The following is a 17066-nucleotide window of genomic DNA, read 5'->3' as shown; positions in this document are numbered from 1 at the left end:
CCTTTTCTCTTGGCCACCCTGATCAACCTTATTTTTACATAGTCCTTGAGTAACCACTGGGTACCAGTGAGAGAGAGGGAGAGGGGAGTTATCCCCATTTCAGCAATTTTAATTCCTAGGAGGGAATGAGAGTAATAATGAAATTAACAATCCCATCAGAGACCATTACCATCCCAGGCACTAAGTGGGACAGCTTTGATTCCATGGTGAACACTGGTATTTATCCCCACTCTGAGAAGAAACATTTTGTTCCAGTGACACGCAGATTTTTCCTCAAACTCCGGAAGTCTCCCATGTCCAGAGCCGGGGCCAAGAGGGGAGCATTGTCTGCACTGCCCAGCTCTCCGAGGCACATCAATCAACCAGTCCTTGCGTGGCAAACACTGTCCCCACTATTCGGCTTCCTCCCAGCAGAGGGAACCGGATGTCTCAGCGTGTGGGATCCTAGTAGGAGCCCGGTGTGGAGGGAAGGATAGCCAGCCCCCCGTCCCGCCAGCAGCTTGCCTTGTGTGACCTTGACCATCTCCTTGACCCCCCGTGAGCCTCTCTCCAGCCATCAAGGGAAGAGTTCGGGCCTGATCTAGAGTCCCTTTCAGCTCAGTTCTGTGACCGAATTTTAGAATTAGAAGTATTAGCTGGAACCCAGAGGCGAGTTCTTGATTCAGGAAGCCAGGTGATCTGTCCCTCTGCTGCTCACATGTGCTACTCACATGTGGTCACCTCCACACACTGCCTCTCCTGCTAGCCCACCCCAAACTGCCCATGTGCTGCACTTTCCCCTGGGGAGGCCTGGCCTTGCCCAGATGACCCATCTTGACCCAGATGGGGAAACAGAAGCAAGGGAAGGAGGAAGTGCGGCTTCCCTGAGAACTGGCCCTCCTGGCTGCAGACAGACTCTTAGAGTTTGGCCTTGGGTCTGGGAGTCAGCAGGCCTGAGTCATTAAACCCAGTTACCAATCTGGATCTGAAAAGGTAGACCTACAGTGACTAAACCTGGCTTTGTTCAGATGAATGGCATTCATGTCTTTCTGCATATTTTCAGTAGAGTTTATCTTCTCCCTTACTTTTTCTTTTTTCCTTAGAGAAAAGCAGCAGATCCTTGAAAACTATGTGAAGTCCAACACCTAGAAGTTACCCTTACACGGAGATGAGGTTTTTGTGTTTGGTGCAGAAGCAGTCACTTAGGGAAGTGAACAAAAACATCTAAAACCACGTTGGACATGGCAATAAGCTCTGTACCCTTAGTCATCCCACCTAAGTTCTGGGACCACCTCTAATTTTTTTGGCTACCCTCGGCACCTAGCTCGTCCCTGGGTATCACTTCTGCTCTCTGGATCTCAAGCTCTTTCTGTAAAATGCACTCTGGCTGGACGGGACTGAATGAAAACTCAGGCTCTTGCACTCTGGTGTTCTAAGAATCTCTGACTTCTTTTACAAAGAGCTCTGTATGAATCTGCAAATCACATTTTCTGAACCAAAAGTGAGGACATGTCTGGCACAGAAGGTATCTTTTCTTAACTTACTTACCCGAAAGGGCTTATAAATGTATATGATAATTACAAATTTAAGGAGTCACCTTTACTGAGAAGAAGTAACATAAGAGACAATGGTCAGCAAGAATTTATGTATCCATGTCCTCAGTAAAGGAAGAGTCAACATTCCAGTAAAAATTGAGAACTTTCTGGAAAATGGGTTTGTGTTCTGTCCACACGTCGTGGTCATATATATTCTGCATCAGATTTCTTCCCAGAAGTGTAGTAAGAGTTGACTCTGGTGTGAGGCTCATGACATCCAGCCACAGGAGGACTTTGGGGGGTTAGGACCTGTCCTGCAAGGGTGCCACAACTCAGGGAAATAGGAATTAGTCACGGGACACTGCTAGTCACATGTGGATGCTGGACCAAAAATAATGTTTGGAAGCTCAGTTACTCACTGATACTCCAGGCTTGCCCTTAAATTGTTTTAGGTGTTTCCCAAAATCCAATCCACCCTATGAGGCAGAAAGTGTACCATCTTTGCCAATATCCAAGTGATGTGCTCTGGGCACAGGGAACTTCCGTGGAGGCCCTCCTTGCTCTGAGCAACCCAGGTGTCATCAGAGAAGTAGAGCATCTCCAAAAGTACCTGTTGGAAGAGCCAAAGACACCAGTGTCGGTGGAAGTCCTGGGACGTTTGTATTATGAAGTGCTGTTGCATCACCGCCCCACCCGGCCTCCGCCCTGGTGTGGCTCCCTGGGAGTTGTTGGGGCAAAGGCCATCTGGCAGGAAGTGGGCCAGGCCTCTGGGAGCCCAGCAAGGCCCTGCGGCACGTCAATGGCCACACAGTACATTGCAGAGAAGAGGTGGCCTCTGTCCAGAGATTGAGAAGCAGTAGCTCACTTGCCTGGCGCATTGATTTTAGTGATGCTTTGCTTCCCACAGCCTGCCTTTTCAGTGGGCTGAAGACAGAGTCCCAGGAAGTGTGTGCCCAGGCCAGCTTCAGACATGCCACCTTCCTAACACGTGGGCTGACCTCAGGACAGAAGGTTTCAGATCTGACCACTTGTTTAGTTAAAGCCCTTTGCTGGTGGCCCTTGGTCCACAGGGTAAAGTCCAAATGCCTCAGCCTAGCACCCAGGAGCCTCCGAGGTCTGCTCTGCTCACCTTCCCAGCCTCACCCATCTCCTGCCGCTCTAGCCACCTGAAACCACTCTGCTCTGCAGGCCCCACATGCCTGACATCACAGCATGGATCACGCCGTCCGGGCACCTTGGGCCTCCCCCACTCCCACTCCCTTTGAAGTTAGGACCATGATTTGCTGGTCTTCATAAGTGTCTAGCCGAGTACCTGGTACACAGAAGTCGCTCAATCTTGTTAAATGGAAACTAGGGCTGTCCTGAGAAATCTGTGATTTGTATTTGCTACATGACTGATTAACTTGTGGGAATTTCTCCCCATGTGCTATCTAAAATTTGGGGGATAAAAGATTTGGAATATTTTCCTTTGGTCATTTATTCATTCATTCGTGCAATACATGTTTATATTGAATGTCTGCTACATGCAAGTGATGTACTGGGCAAGGGAGGAACCCCCCCCCTTTGTATGCAGCTGGGGGCTGGGTTCTTGGGGACCAGTGAGGAGCTGACGGGGGCCCAGTGAAACCTGACCTTCTCCCCAGCGCTAAAAGAAAACTGTCTCTTAAACTCCTGGTGACTACCTCTGACCTGACATGCTGCAGCACCTCTGCTAGGTTTTGCCACTGCCCCATTTTTGCCGGGGGCCCACCCTAGTGGGGCCCCACCTCTGGGAATCCCCAGAGCCTGCAAGACTTCTCTCCTTGGCAGGGAACAGCATGTGGAGGGCCCTTGCACAACCCAGACCTTCTGGAACGTGCTCTTCCCAGGAGTGGTGTTAGCATCCCTTTCCTGCCAAGTCAGAGCTGAGTTCCAAACGGCCTGCGGCATCATGGCGGACAGAGCCGCGGGGGCCCCTGGACACAAGGCAGCCGTGGGTCTGGGCTCCCAAGGACAGGCTGCAGGAGCAACTGAAGGGGATGCTCGTTGCTTCCCTTTGCACAGCGTGTGAGCCCTTGGCCTAGCCCAGGGCCGCTCCAGCCACCAGGGAGAAGGCGAGCGAAGGAGGCCCCTGCTCTCAAGGAGCTCACAGTCCGGAGGGGCCGCTGATCCCCGGGCTTGCGCTCCGGTGTCCTGGTCCCTGGGACGGTGGTCACGCGGTACCACCATGGGGCCCGAGGGCAAAGGTGTGAGCTCTGCTATGAGTATTCGGAGAGCTGGAGGAGAGCTCTGGGCTTGGAAAGGCTTGTCCAGGGCTGGGCTGAGTCAGCGAGGGGCCCGTGGCACGCAGGGCAAGAACCAGACCGGGGCACACACAGAGGCAGCCCTCCACAGGCCCAGCCTCATTTGGCGAGAGGACCGAGGTCTGTGGGTGGGGTCGTTCTGGGGGCAGCATCCGACCCCCGGGGTCTTTTCCTTCATTGAGCAGACAAATCAGCTCTGGCCTCAACCTGCATTTCCCATCAGTCCCACCAAATCCTCGCTGACAACAGGACCTGGTGACCTTAGAAGGCGGGGAGGCCACCACACACGGGTACAAAACCTTCGCCTTCGGCAGGTCGTGCCCTGTATCGCTCAGGCCAGAGCAGACAAGGCAGTTCAGCAAAGGGAACTTAAGTAGGACGGGAACTAGCTACAGAGATAACAGAATATCTAACTGCTGCAGGAAGCACCACCACCCATAGGGCTGGGCGTAAACGGGAGCGAGGCCCACTTGCAGAGGACCCGGGGGCTGTCCAGTGGGGGCCGGAACCACAGGGAGAGGTGCCGACCAGATGTGCTGGAACTGAGGGGAAGCGGCCACTGCTGTGGACGCTGCCCGAAGTAGAGAGGTGGGAGGGAAAAGGTCCACTTCTACCTCCCTCAGGCTCCTGCCAGGGCCTCCCACTTGGAACCTATTGGCCAGAGAGCTGGCAAGCGTGATTTCCAGGGGTCAGTGCCCGTCTCCACTCCTTCCAAGAGACAGAGCAGGGCCTGGTGGGGTGGGGAATGGGCCTGAGATCCAACAAGCCAGCGACGGGCACAGCTCCCTTTCCAAAGGCTTGTCAGCCTCTTCCTGCCCACTCAGAGGACACTTCCCAAGGAGAGTCTGGTAAGCACACTGGTACATTACACGCTGGCTTAAGCAACAGGGGAAATTAATCACCTCCGATGACAAGAAGTCTCAAGGAAGGGAGGCTCCAGTATCATCCACTTAGAACCTCAAGAACAACACCAGAGACCCAGGCCTTTCCACTTTTGTCATTTCCAGGCCCAGAAGGTGAGCCCAGCTCGCCTTGTGGTTCCAAGATGGCCCCAGTTCTAGGTATCAGGTACAGATAAGACAAAGGAAAGGGCATCTCTTCCTCTATGTCTCTCTGTATCTAAGAGATGATTTTCTTCAGCAGACTTCCCTTCCTGTCTCATTGGGTGGAACATACCACATCCTCTTGCCTTCTTCATACCTGGAAGGGAGAGTAGGGCCTCTGTGGTTGACATAAGCTGATTACGATTCACTCCCCAGCACTGGGTGTGGGCTTGGGCCTCCCATGAAGAGCATGGCTCCCTGGAAGATGCTGTCTGTTAGGGCTTAAATTGTGCCCCCGGCCGCCCCGCAAATTCATACATTAAAATCCTAAGCCCCAGTACCTCAGAATGGGATCTTATGTGGAGGTAGGGTTTTTGCAGACGTAATCAAGTTAAAGGAGATTGTTCGGATGGACCCGAATCCAACATGTCTGGTGTCCTTGTAAAAAGGGGAAATTTAGACACAGAGACAGACAAGCACAGGCGGAAGACACAGGGAGAAGTCCAGGAGAAGAAAAAGACAGAGATCAAGGTGATGCTTTTACATGTCAGGAAACACCAAGGATTGCCAGGAAGCCCCTGGAAGCTAGGGGAGAGGCCTGGAAGAGATTCTCGCTCACAGCCCTCAGAAGGCATGAACTCTGCTGACACCTTGATCTCGGACTTCCAGCCTCCAGAGATCTTGGACTTCCAGCCTCCAGAGCTGTGCGAGAACACATTTCTGTTGTCTAAGCCCCTGAGTCTGTGGTACTTTGTTACACCAGTCCTAACAAACAAAACCACTATCTGTCAAAACGAGGGTTCCACTGCCAGAAGAAAGCAGGGGACAACAGTGTAGGATAAGCCACTTGGGAGAACCTCAGATTTCTCCAGGACTCCCGAGCTTGCTGTGAAGGATAGAGATCGTGTGTGTGTGTGTGTGTGTGTGTGTGTGTGTGTGTGTGCAGGGGCTCGTCGTCAAAGCTCAAGATGAGTTAACAGAAAGCTTACAAGGCTGTGATCCCCAGAGCTCAGACCCCGTGGGGTGTTGGGTTGCAAGACAGTCCAAACAGAAATTCCTGTCTTCCCTTGCTTCTTCTCCAACATTGAGGGAGGGTCCAGTGCCTCAGGAAACTGTCTCCATCACTCTGTCTCCGGCAAGGGAAACCCCTGGGACCTGCTTACTCCCCTCCCTGGAAGAACCGTCCCTCCCTTCCTTGGCAGACTGCCCCACCTGTGCTCCTATGATGGCCTTGCCCTGCTGGGGCACTACCCTGACAACCGTGCTTCCCACAGCCCTCCTGTCCTCCTGACACAGTTCCTGGTCTCCATTCTGCCCTCTTTTCTCATGCCAGAGCTCGGGAGGGCAGAGGAGCAAAGAAGACACCGCCTTCCTGGAGGGAGGGAAACGGTGGGTATTGGGATGAGACAAAAGTGTTCAAAAAGTATTCAGTGAATCGGTTAGAGAGGGGCTACTTTAAAAAATGTAAGGGTCTGGAATTTCAGAGTCTGAATAAATGTTTTCACCAACAGTCCAGGGAGGTAGCTACTGCCTGGTGATTGGTAAATGCCTTCAAAACTCAGCAGATACCATATACATCAAAGGTCTCCTCTTATCTGCTGCTTCTCCTAGAGCCCCACACCAAAATGCTTTCTGGGTTGGGACCGCCTGACAGATCTGTGATAGACCAGGGAATGGAGGAGGCTGCAAGTCCCAGGAAGGGCCCAGCTGAGCACTGACGGAGCTAGAAGATTCAGGAGCAGCTGGGCAGGAAACAAGAGGAGAGAGGCGAATCGGAGCTTGCAAAGACAGCTGCCGACCCCATCGAGAAGCGAAGTGGAATCTGGGCAGGCCTGTGACTTGTTTAAACCTAGAGAATGTGACAAAGGCGATGCAGCTTCTGCCTTGCTAACTGGGATGCTCAGCTTTGGAACTGTCACCTTGTAAGAGTGAGGCTACCCTGAGGCCACCAGGTGGGGAGAAACTGCAGGCCACGTGAAGAGCCTATGTGCAGGAGCTCTGAGCTGCCAGCTGATAGCCAACACCAACCGAGGCATGTGAGCTAGGACACCAACAGATAACACCCAGCCCCAAGCCGGGGAGTCTCTCGGCCACCAAATCCTCCCAGCTGAGGCCCCAGATGTCACAGAGCAGAGATAAACCCGGCACCACCGTCCCTGACGCACACAATCTGTGCACATAATAGATAGATGTTTTACCCACTAAAGTTTGGGGTGTTTGTTATGCAGCCACATAAAACTGAAAGAAGCAGCTGTAATATTCTCACCAAAAAATTTGTAGCCAGGCCTTCACACCCAAGCCAGAATTGGTCTCTGGAAGAGCCCAGCGTTCGGGTTAAATATATCCCAGTAGAGTAGTCAAGAGAGCAGGCTCTGGGGACAGAGGGCCTGGGTCTGAATCCCAGCCCTCCCTGGCAAGTTAATTCATTTCCCTGAGTCTCAGTTTCCTTATCTCTAAAAGGGGAAAATAAAGAAGCCACCTCATAAGGTTGCCATGGGGATTAAATGAGATAATTTATACACAGCACCAATGTTGTACCTACTGGACTTGACCCCGAAACAGAAAAGCTTTCATACCCCCTCCTTGGTACAACATTGTCTCCTTCAGTAACTTATGTAAAAAACCAGCCGTAATCATTATTTTCTTGATTTGTTCTTTGGGTTTAAAAGAAGAGACTTCAGGGCTTCCCTGGTGGCGCAGTGGTTGGGAGTCCGCCTGCCGATGCAGGGGACACGGGTTCGTGCCCTGGTCTGGGAAGATCCCACATGCCGCGGAGCGGCTGGGCCCGTGGGCCATGGCCGCTGAGCCTGCGCATCCGGAGCCTGTGCTCCGCAACGGGAGAGGCCACAACAGTGAGAGGCCCGCATACCGCAAAAAAAAAAAAAAAAAAAAAAAAAAAAATGCTTCAGCCATAGGATGAAATAGTATTCAATCTATAAAATCATATTTATGAATGCTTTCTAACGATATGGAGAAATATTGTGCTATATTGTAAAAAGAAAACATTTATAAAATTGTGTGTCTGGTGAGAGTTTTTTCCTTCATTTTTATTGTGGTAAAATATACAGATCCTAAAATCTAGCATTGTAACCATTGCTTTTTTTTTTTTAAATAGATTTATTTATTTATTTATTTATTTATGGCTGCATTGGGTCTTCTTTGCTGTGTGCAGGCTTTCTCTAGTTGCGGCGAGCGGAGGCTACTCTTCATTGCGGTGCACGGGCTTCTCATTGCGGTGACTTCTCTTGTTGCAGAGCACGGGCTCTAGGGAGCACGGGCTTCAATAGTTGCGGTGCACGGGCTCAGTAGTTGTGGCTCGTGGGCTTTAGAGTGCAGGCTCAGTAGTTGTGGCACACGGGTTTAGCTGCTCCGCGGCATGTGGGAACTTCCCGGACCAGGGCTCGAACCCCTGTCTCCTGCATTGGCAAGTGGATTCTTAACCACTGCTGCCACCAGGGAAGTCCCTAACCATTTCTTAAGTATACAATCCAGTGGCATTAAGTGCATTCACGAGGTTATACAGCCATCACTATTATCCATTTCCAGGATTTGTTCATCACCCCAAACAAAACAGTGGGACTTTATATACTGTAAATGTATATGAATGGACAAAATTTTTACTCTCTTTTTTTATGCTGTCCTGTATTATCTAACTTTTAATTGACAAGCAAATTTCTTTGTTGATTTAAGTCATATTTAAAATGCCGTCTCATGGGAGAAACACCAGCTTTGTCTTCAAAATAACATTTTTAATTGCCACCTCCAATACTTCGGAATGATTTTGGATACTTGTTTTTGCTACAGTGAAATTTATCAGGAGAGTCAGGAAGTGTAAGTTCAGTTTTCCTTCATCATTAGAATATGTGTACTTACAAACTTATTTAACTTGTGTCTTCCCCATGAGACGGAGCTCAGGGATGGAGCTCTGAGAGCCGGTTCCACGTCTTTTTCATTGCTAAGGGTTCTCATTGTGCTGTGCAGGGTGAATTTTCAGTAAATGTCTGCTGAAAGAAAGATATTAAAAACTTTGTGTCTATTTAGGCACAAAAGGATTTTTCTTCCCTTTTAAAAATCAAATATTTGGGGATTTCCCTGGTGGCGCAGGGGTTAAGAATCTGCCTGCCAATGCAGGGGACACGGGTTCGAGCACTGGTCTGGGAAGATCCCACACGCCGCGGAACAACTAAGCCCATGCGCCACAACTACTGAGCCTGCGCTCTAGAGCCCACGAGCCACAACTACTGAGCCCATGTGCCACAACTACTGAAGCCCGTGCTCCTAGAGCCCGTGCTCCATAACAAGAGAAGGCACTGCAATGAGAAGCCCGCGCACCGCAACGAAGAGTAGCCCCCGCTCGCCGCAACTAGAGAAAGCCTGTACGCAGCAACGAAGACCCAATAAAGCCATAAATAAATTAATTTAAAAAAATCAAATATATGAAATAAAATTCCTGTACTCCGTGGATCTCTTATAGTTCAATGAGCTGTTCATTCGTTCTTTGTACAAATATTCATTGAGCAGGCTGTGTTCTAGACACTCGGACACTGAAAATCTAGGTTCACATTCTTGAATTTCCAGTCGAATCTGATCATTGTAAATGACCATAGAGATTTCCATTGTTTTGTTTTCTCTTTTCTGACCACACTATTGAGGATGTTCTGATTGATCTCACACCAATTTGTACCAGAGAGGCAGCCATTCTTTCCTCTTTCTCCACCTGTCCTAGAGCACATGTGCCTTCCACAGTCTTGGAATAAATGTACCCTCAGTCTCAAGCGGTTGGATATCGGAGAGATATCTGACCCGGACTTGCGGGGCCGAATTCCAGCGGGCCAGATATGCTTGGCCTGAACTGCTGACGTGAGTGCTGGCACCCTGGAGCCAAAATGCTTGGGGTCGGTCACCCAGGATCAGCTGAGAGCAGGCAGCAGAGGGAATCACGTAAGGCACGTGCACAGAGGAGAATGACCCCATGGCCTGTGGCCGAGGGAACAGGAAAAGGGAATGCAGAGGGGCAGGTGACGTGGCCACCCAGGGCCTGCAAGGGGCCACTTCCAGCCCTGCCAGGGGAGAGCTGCCTTCCTCAGGTGTCATGAGATTTCCTAACTCCTTAGAAGAAATCTCCCTTTCCTTAATCTAGGTCACTTTGGCTCCTTGAAAACAAACATGCCCTTGGAATAAAGAGGAACATTTTTCTGGAAGAATATGATTCGATTTATAATAATTGCTTCACGATTGGATATCCAGGACTAAAAAATACATGCAAAGTGAAAAACCAGAGACTGTCTATGGTTCCCCTGTGTCTCCAGTGAGTCCCCCACTAAGTGGGGTTCATTCTGGAACTTGTTCTGGGCAGAACCGATTTGACACCATGGTGCAGCCAGCAAATTCCTCCCTGTAGAATGATATGCACTGCCCCCAGGTCTAGATTTTCTCACTACATCTAGACGTGCAGACTCGCTCACGTGCTCTGCGGCTCAGGCCTTTCAGGGTGGTTCCCTGGATCTGTACTAAATACTCTTTTCACCCACTCCTGCCAGCGGTCCTCACTTTCCAGGCCAATGCCATCCAATTCTGCAACCCTGGAGTGTTCTCTATTTTTGCTGTCCAGAATGGCAGCTACTAATATGGCTTCTGGACACTTGAAATGTGGCTAGAGTGACCAAGAAACCAAATTTGTAATTGTACTTAATTTTAATTAGTTTAAATAGCCATGCCTGGCTGGTGGTTGCCATGTTAGATACTGCAGTTCTAGGCCAAAGGTATAAACGTTGATATTAGACATACAAATAGTGGCACACCCAACAGCATTTGCATTTTTTTTGGCCGCGCAGCGCAGCATGGGGGATGATAGTTCCCCAACCAGGGATCGAACCCATGCCCACTGCATTGGAAGTGTGGAGTCTTAACCACTGGACCACAAGGGAAGTCCCAGCATTTGCATTTTGAAGACCATCTGAATTTGCTGGAACCATGTTCCCCTTTCAACTTGGCCCTTCAAGAGCTGTGCCCTTGAGGGAGGACTCTGGCCTGGGACAGAAAGTCTGTTAACTCAGCACTTCAGAAGCAAGTGGGAATGGCTCCCTAAGCCACAGGCTGTGCCCCCTCAGCTCTGACCTCTCCTTGGAAGAAAGCACCCCTGTGAGGTGTCATACATTGCCAGAGTCTGAGAGCCGCCCCATGACATAATTTTAACTTTAAAACCATTTTTTCATGCTGCTGGACAAAGGAAGTTCTTCCAGTCATAAAACCAAACCCCTTATTACACAAAATGGACTCACAGCTAAGCATTACTTTTGTGAAACACACACTTCACAAAAGTGAAAGAAGGATCCAGAAGATGCTGAGCTGCAGATTTGAAACACAGGGGAGGTGGATGCTACACCGTCGCACCTTCGTGAAGTCACATGTGGACAACTCCCAGTGACACCACTGAGTGCATCTCACAGAGCGGCCTTGTGGCCGTGCCTGCTGACCGCAGGGGGAAACGGCTCCTTGTGGCTTAATTGCACGTGTGCACTGGGACCTGGGGAGTGAGAACGACTATGCCCTGACCTGCACCCTTCCAAGAGAGCAGGCAGCGTACTGGGTATCCGAAGACCTGGTTTCTAGCCCTGGCCTTGCCACGTTCTGGTTGTTTCTTTAGACAAGTCGTTTCCCTGTTCTGAACCTCACTTTTCCCATCTATAAAATGGGAGGGTGGGATGACTGACCCAGTGAGATCTCAGCGTCTTCACAATGCTGACTTTCTCCAGATTTAAAATGAAGCAAAGGGAAGGAAACGATTTGCCTGTTGAGGGAGCAGCCAGTCGGGCAGAAGCCCTACTCTTGTGCACGAGCACAGCTGTCCTTTGGGCTCTTTGCAAATGCCAGCAGCTTTGTGACCCACCTTCACCAAGAAGTAAACCAGTGACTGGTTAGCTAATCACCAGCAGTGTTAGCCAGAAGAGCCCTCTCTCTTCTGAGAAGAGCTGGGTTTTGAGCTAGAAAATCTTGGGTTCAGATCCCAAGATCTGGACCGTTCTCTGTTGAACAATCACAACTTCTCTGGACCTCGGTTTTTTCATGTGTAAAACGGGGTAAAAATATCTAGCTTACAGGGCTGTCACATCTTTGCTTGCTTCATTTTTGCCTTTAACTTATATAAAATAACAAGGTAATCTTAGTACTAGTCAGAGTTGATATTCAGATGCTAGGGCCACACCAGTTGTTTACATATTGAAATAATTCCTCAGCCTTGAGCCCTGTGACTGCTGCCCCCCACTCCCATGTTGGGACCTCTCCTCCCTCCCAGCCTCCCTGCATGATTCAGCAAAGAAAAAGCTGCTGCCCGTCCCTCAGGAGGCCTGTGGGACTATTTTTACATCTTGTTGGCCAGGGTCCGTGTGGTATCATTTTTTTTTTTAATTAATAGACTTTATTTTTTCAGAGCAGTTCTTGCATTATAGAAAAATCGAGCAGAAAATATACAGTTTTCCTATTCCCACTCCTCCACCCACCCCATTTCCCTATTATTACTATTTTTAAAAATTATTTATTTATTTATTCTGGCTGCACCAGGTCTTGCTTGTGGTACATGGGATCTTCATTGCGGCATGTGAGATCTTTAGTTGCGGCATGCAACTTTCTGTGACGGTCTAAGCCTTCCTCCTGTTCTGCGCCTGGTTAGAATGAGGCCACCAGGGAAGCAAACCTGGTCCTGCCACAAAGTGATGGGTTCAGTTTGACAGTTTTTGTAAAAAACTGTGGCAAAATCCACATAACATAACATATCCCGTTTTGAAGTGGACAATTCAGCAGCATTCAGTCCATTCACAGGTGGTGTGACCAGCACCGCCATCTACTCCCAGAGCTTTTTCATGTCCCCAAAGGAAACCTCAGAGCCACCAAGCAAGCTGGCAGTCTCAATGAGGAGAACCCTCTTTGACAAAAAGGAGTAGGGGAGCCCTGGACCCCTGACCAATCACCCCTCCCTGCCCATCGCAGCCCCAGCTCGGGGGCCCCGGGAAGGGGTGGCCGGCGGGGTCGGTTTTTCAAGAGGGGCAGCGTCCTCTGTCACTTATGTGGCTGACCCTAAAGGCTAATAAACGGGACAATTAAATAAATCGTGGGTAGGCTTTCATAGGCTGGAAACTTACACAGGGACCGAAATGGTGTTCTCAAAGAATGCTTCACAACCACGGAAGATGTTTACAATACAGGGTTTAAACACAGAAGGCAGACTACAGATGAATGCAATTTGAGCCCAGTTTTGTTGAAAGCGGGGGAGGGAGGTAGTTTACATTGGAAGAAAAAGCCTAAAATATAAATCGTTTTGGTGGGGTTGGAGTCCAGGCTGGACTGACACCCCTGATGGTCTGATGGAAGCCCTCCACTGAACCTCGGTGTGTGCCAGTCCCTCAGCCCAGCTGGGTGCCCGCTCACGGGACCGTGTGTCTGCCACCCCCTGAGAGCTCAGGAGATATGACTTCTCCCAGAGATAGTGGGATTTCAGATGATCTTAATTTTTCTCTGTATTTTCCAAATTTTCTATAATAAGCAAGTTTTGGCTTTTATGATCATAAATAATAAATGTGATTTTTTAAAATGAGAGAAAACAGCATTGCTTTGGGGGGTCTGCTCTTCTAAGCCAGATCAAGGATGAGCCCACCTCTCCGCTCACTCCCTTCATTGGAGAGCAGAGGCCCCGCAGCTGGCTGAGCTCGGGTGTCTCCGGTCATTTTTGTACTCTGGTTTGAATTCAATAGTTCCCATTGGACCCAGGGGCTGCCCACAGGTGCACGTGTACACACACACACACACACACACACACACACGTACGTGCATGCACACACACCATCCTTGTTCTTTTACAGTTGCATTCTTTGTGATAGCCCAGAAACTTCTAGAAGGACCCACTGCAGTGAAGAAGTCTACTTTCCTTTAGCGGGAGGATTACATGACCCGAGTATGGGAGTTCTTGAGGCTGTCTAGGCACATGAACTTAGCAAACATTTGTTTAATTCTGCAACTCTTTAAGTAAGAAAGGCAGACAGCTCAGAGAGCGGGAGTACACAGGGCCCTCAGGGGGCCAGACTTGGACGGGGTTGGCCATGGCCAGGTCATTGCCTTTGCAGGCCCAGATACCCCTCACTGGTCAAGGCTTGAGGGACTGGCTCAGGCCAGCCCAGGTAGGGAGGCCGAGGAGACAGCAGACCCATCGGGGAGCCAAAGACCCCAGGTGGCTGTGGGCATGCTGGGGTGCCAAGCAGGTGGCCAGCCCCAGCTCTCCTAGACTGCGGGCATCGCGGGTCAGAGGCTGCCTGGGGCCAGCACGGTAGCTGTGTTGTCCTTTTCCTCTGAGGGCTGGTCATCTGGAGCCTCCATGCTTCTGTCGCTGGGCAGGCCATCCCTGGGCAAGGTTGGGTGCACAGGACATGCCCTTCTAGTCCCTGACCTTGTCGTGCCCATCATCTAGTCAGGGGGAGGAAAGGGGCCTCAGGGTCTGTCCTGCAGGCAGTGGCCCAGGATGCCTGGTCTAAGGGGCCCGGTGGCCCAGCTTCCTGAGGCTCCGACGCTCCTGCCTCAGTGGCCCTCTTGAGGGCCATTCTTAGGGCGCCTCTGGCAATGCTGGCCCAGAACGGGGGCCGGCCAGGCCCCAGGATCCCCCTCTCCTCAAGGGCTCCCTGCTTCTGCTGCCAGACCCTCATCTCCCACCCACCGGCCCTCCACTTCCTTGAGGCACCTCACAGGCTCTCGGCCGCCTGGCCTTGCCGGCTCCTGTGGGGTTAGGCCGGCTCCTGTGGGGTTAGGCAGGCTGTGCTCCCCGTGGGGGAAGGCAGGCCAGGCCACCCAGCCTGCTTGTGGCTGGAGCAGAGAAAAGGCAGGTCCAAGAGGAACCTTTAATACCAAGCTGACCAAGACCTTGAGTGTGTCTGGGGAAGGGATTCTCACAATAAACTAAGATTCACCAGTTGAGGCAGAAAGGAGGTACGGCCTGAGGAGCAGAAAAGAGCAAAGGGAAGCCCACAGGAGAAGAGAGAGAAAGGTTGGGGCTGACATTTTAGAACTTGTTTAAAGCTTAAATGCTGTTGTGTAACCATTCTTTTTTTTATAAATTTATTTATTTATTTTTGGCTGCGTTGGGTCTTTGTTGCTGCGCGCGGGCTTTCTCTAGTTGGGGCGAGCGTGCGTGGGCTTCTCATTGTGGTGGCTTCTCTTGTTGCAGAGCACGGGCTCTAGGCACGCGGGCTTCAGTAGTTGTGGCTCACGGGCTTAGTTGCTCCGCGGCATGTGGGATCTTCCCGGACCAGGGCTTGAACCTGTGTCCCCTGCATTGGCAGGCGGATTCTCAACCACTGCGCCACCAGGGAAGTCCCACGAGTCTTATTTTTTAAAGCTATAATCCGATAGAAAACTCGTTCTTTTCTCTCAGATTTGCCCTACCTGAGAGAAGCCTGATCTTTCAGGCTCTATGACCACCCCTCACCTAGTGGCCCCGGGGAGGGGCCGCCTCATTTCCTGAGGCTGAGGTTGCAGTTCTAAAGTGGTCAGGGCAGAGTGGAATCCTGGGGCACCAGGGCTGGAAGGCTGAGGGCCTGAAGCCCCTTAAGTCCAACACATCACTTTAGTGAGAAGGGGTTCAAAAGAGACAAGAGTGACATCCAGGATTGGTGAGAGGCATAGCTGGGTGGCCCCCAGCGGGCTGCCACGTAGGACTGCGGAGAGCAGCTCTTGTGACCGCTCTTGGTGTTGCAATGACCTGGGTGAGGTACGGCAGGGCCTCGAGGGTCCAAGCCAGGATGTTGGCAAAGGCAACAAAGAAAAGAATTGGTCAGCACTGGTCTGAGTCAGCCAGATAGGATGTGGGCAATGATCAGGCAAGAAGAAGAATGTAGAACATTGACATTTACTAAGCACTTACTGTATACCAGACCCTGTGCTGTGAGCCATGGTATTTGTTACCTCATTGAATCCTTGCAACAATGCCTCTACAGGTGAGGAAACTGAGGCTCAGAGAGGTTGGGACTTGCCTGAGATTAACCATGAGTGAGTATAGAACCGCACTTCAAATCCAGGCTTGTCTGACTTCAATAGTCACTCTGGAGGAAAGCAAGTGAAGCTCCTTGAGTCTCTCCCAGGTCTCAAGCCTGTGCGAAGGAGTTTTGTGCCCGTGGTGAGAAGCCATTGAGTAAGGAGAGATAAGGTGGGGTGGGAAGACAATGGGAGCCTTCTGCCCTATACCCTTTGGAAAGGGTCTCTGGAGGAACCAGGCTCCTTTCTGAAATCTTGCGTACAATCAGACCTTGCCAGGAGAGTTCCTTATTAATTCGTGCATCCAAGAACAGAAGCTACTTATTAGCTTGATCACCTACCATTGCCCCTTGGAAATCCATTGTAGGGTCAATAACCCTTCCTGCCACACAACTGGACACCAGGTGTCAGCTGGTGCGTGACAAGATCACCCATCTTTGAGCCAGAACTTGGTTGTAATCGCAGTTCTACTGTGTCACCTTGGATATGTCACTTCATTTTCTGAGCCTCAACTGTCCTCATCTGTACAATGGGGATAACAGTAGTCACTCATAGTTTTGCCATAAGACTAAATTTAGAGGAGAGGGCACAGGCAAAAAAAGAGAAGCCGCTGGCACAGTGCCTGGCACAGAACAGATGCTTACTTAAGTCCAGATCTGGGGGAAATGGGAGTTGTGTAGCACGAGCATCCTGATCTGAGAAGTGGGTTTGCAGGTTTTGCTCAGCTCACCTGAAGATAGGCCAGTACCCGGGGGCAAAGCATATGAGTCGCCTACATAATTCCCCATAACACCTGTAAGCCATCCAACATTATTTAACATGGGTACTGCAATTGATTGAGGCCTCCCCATCAATCATGCCCTGGGGCCCAGGGAGACCAGCAGGGCAGCCCCAGTGGGCCAAGCGAGGCCTGAGATAGGCGTTTTGCGGTCTTGTTCAGACTTAGCTACTACCTGCTTTGGGGCCTTTGGCAAATTACTTAACTTCTCAATGTCTCGCTCTCCTTATCTATAAAATAGGGATAATAATACTTACCTACCTCACGGGGCTTGTTGCAAGAATTAATTAAAGTTTATGAAGTGCTTTGAGATTCCTGGATAAAAGGTTCTGTGAAAGTACAAAGTATTATTATCATAATCCAGTAGGCTATAAAAGATAATTTTGCAGGAAAAGGCAAAACTTAATTTCTATACAAGCAGAAACAAAGGCAGATA

The sequence above is a fragment of the Monodon monoceros genome, unplaced genomic scaffold (assembly GCF_005190385.1).
Source record: "Monodon monoceros isolate NGI ecotype Baffin Bay Population unplaced genomic scaffold, NGI_Narwhal_1 Super_Scaffold_19, whole genome shotgun sequence".
NCBI lineage: Eukaryota > Metazoa > Chordata > Mammalia > Artiodactyla > Monodontidae > Monodon > Monodon monoceros.
This window is presented reverse-complemented; position numbering follows the sequence as displayed.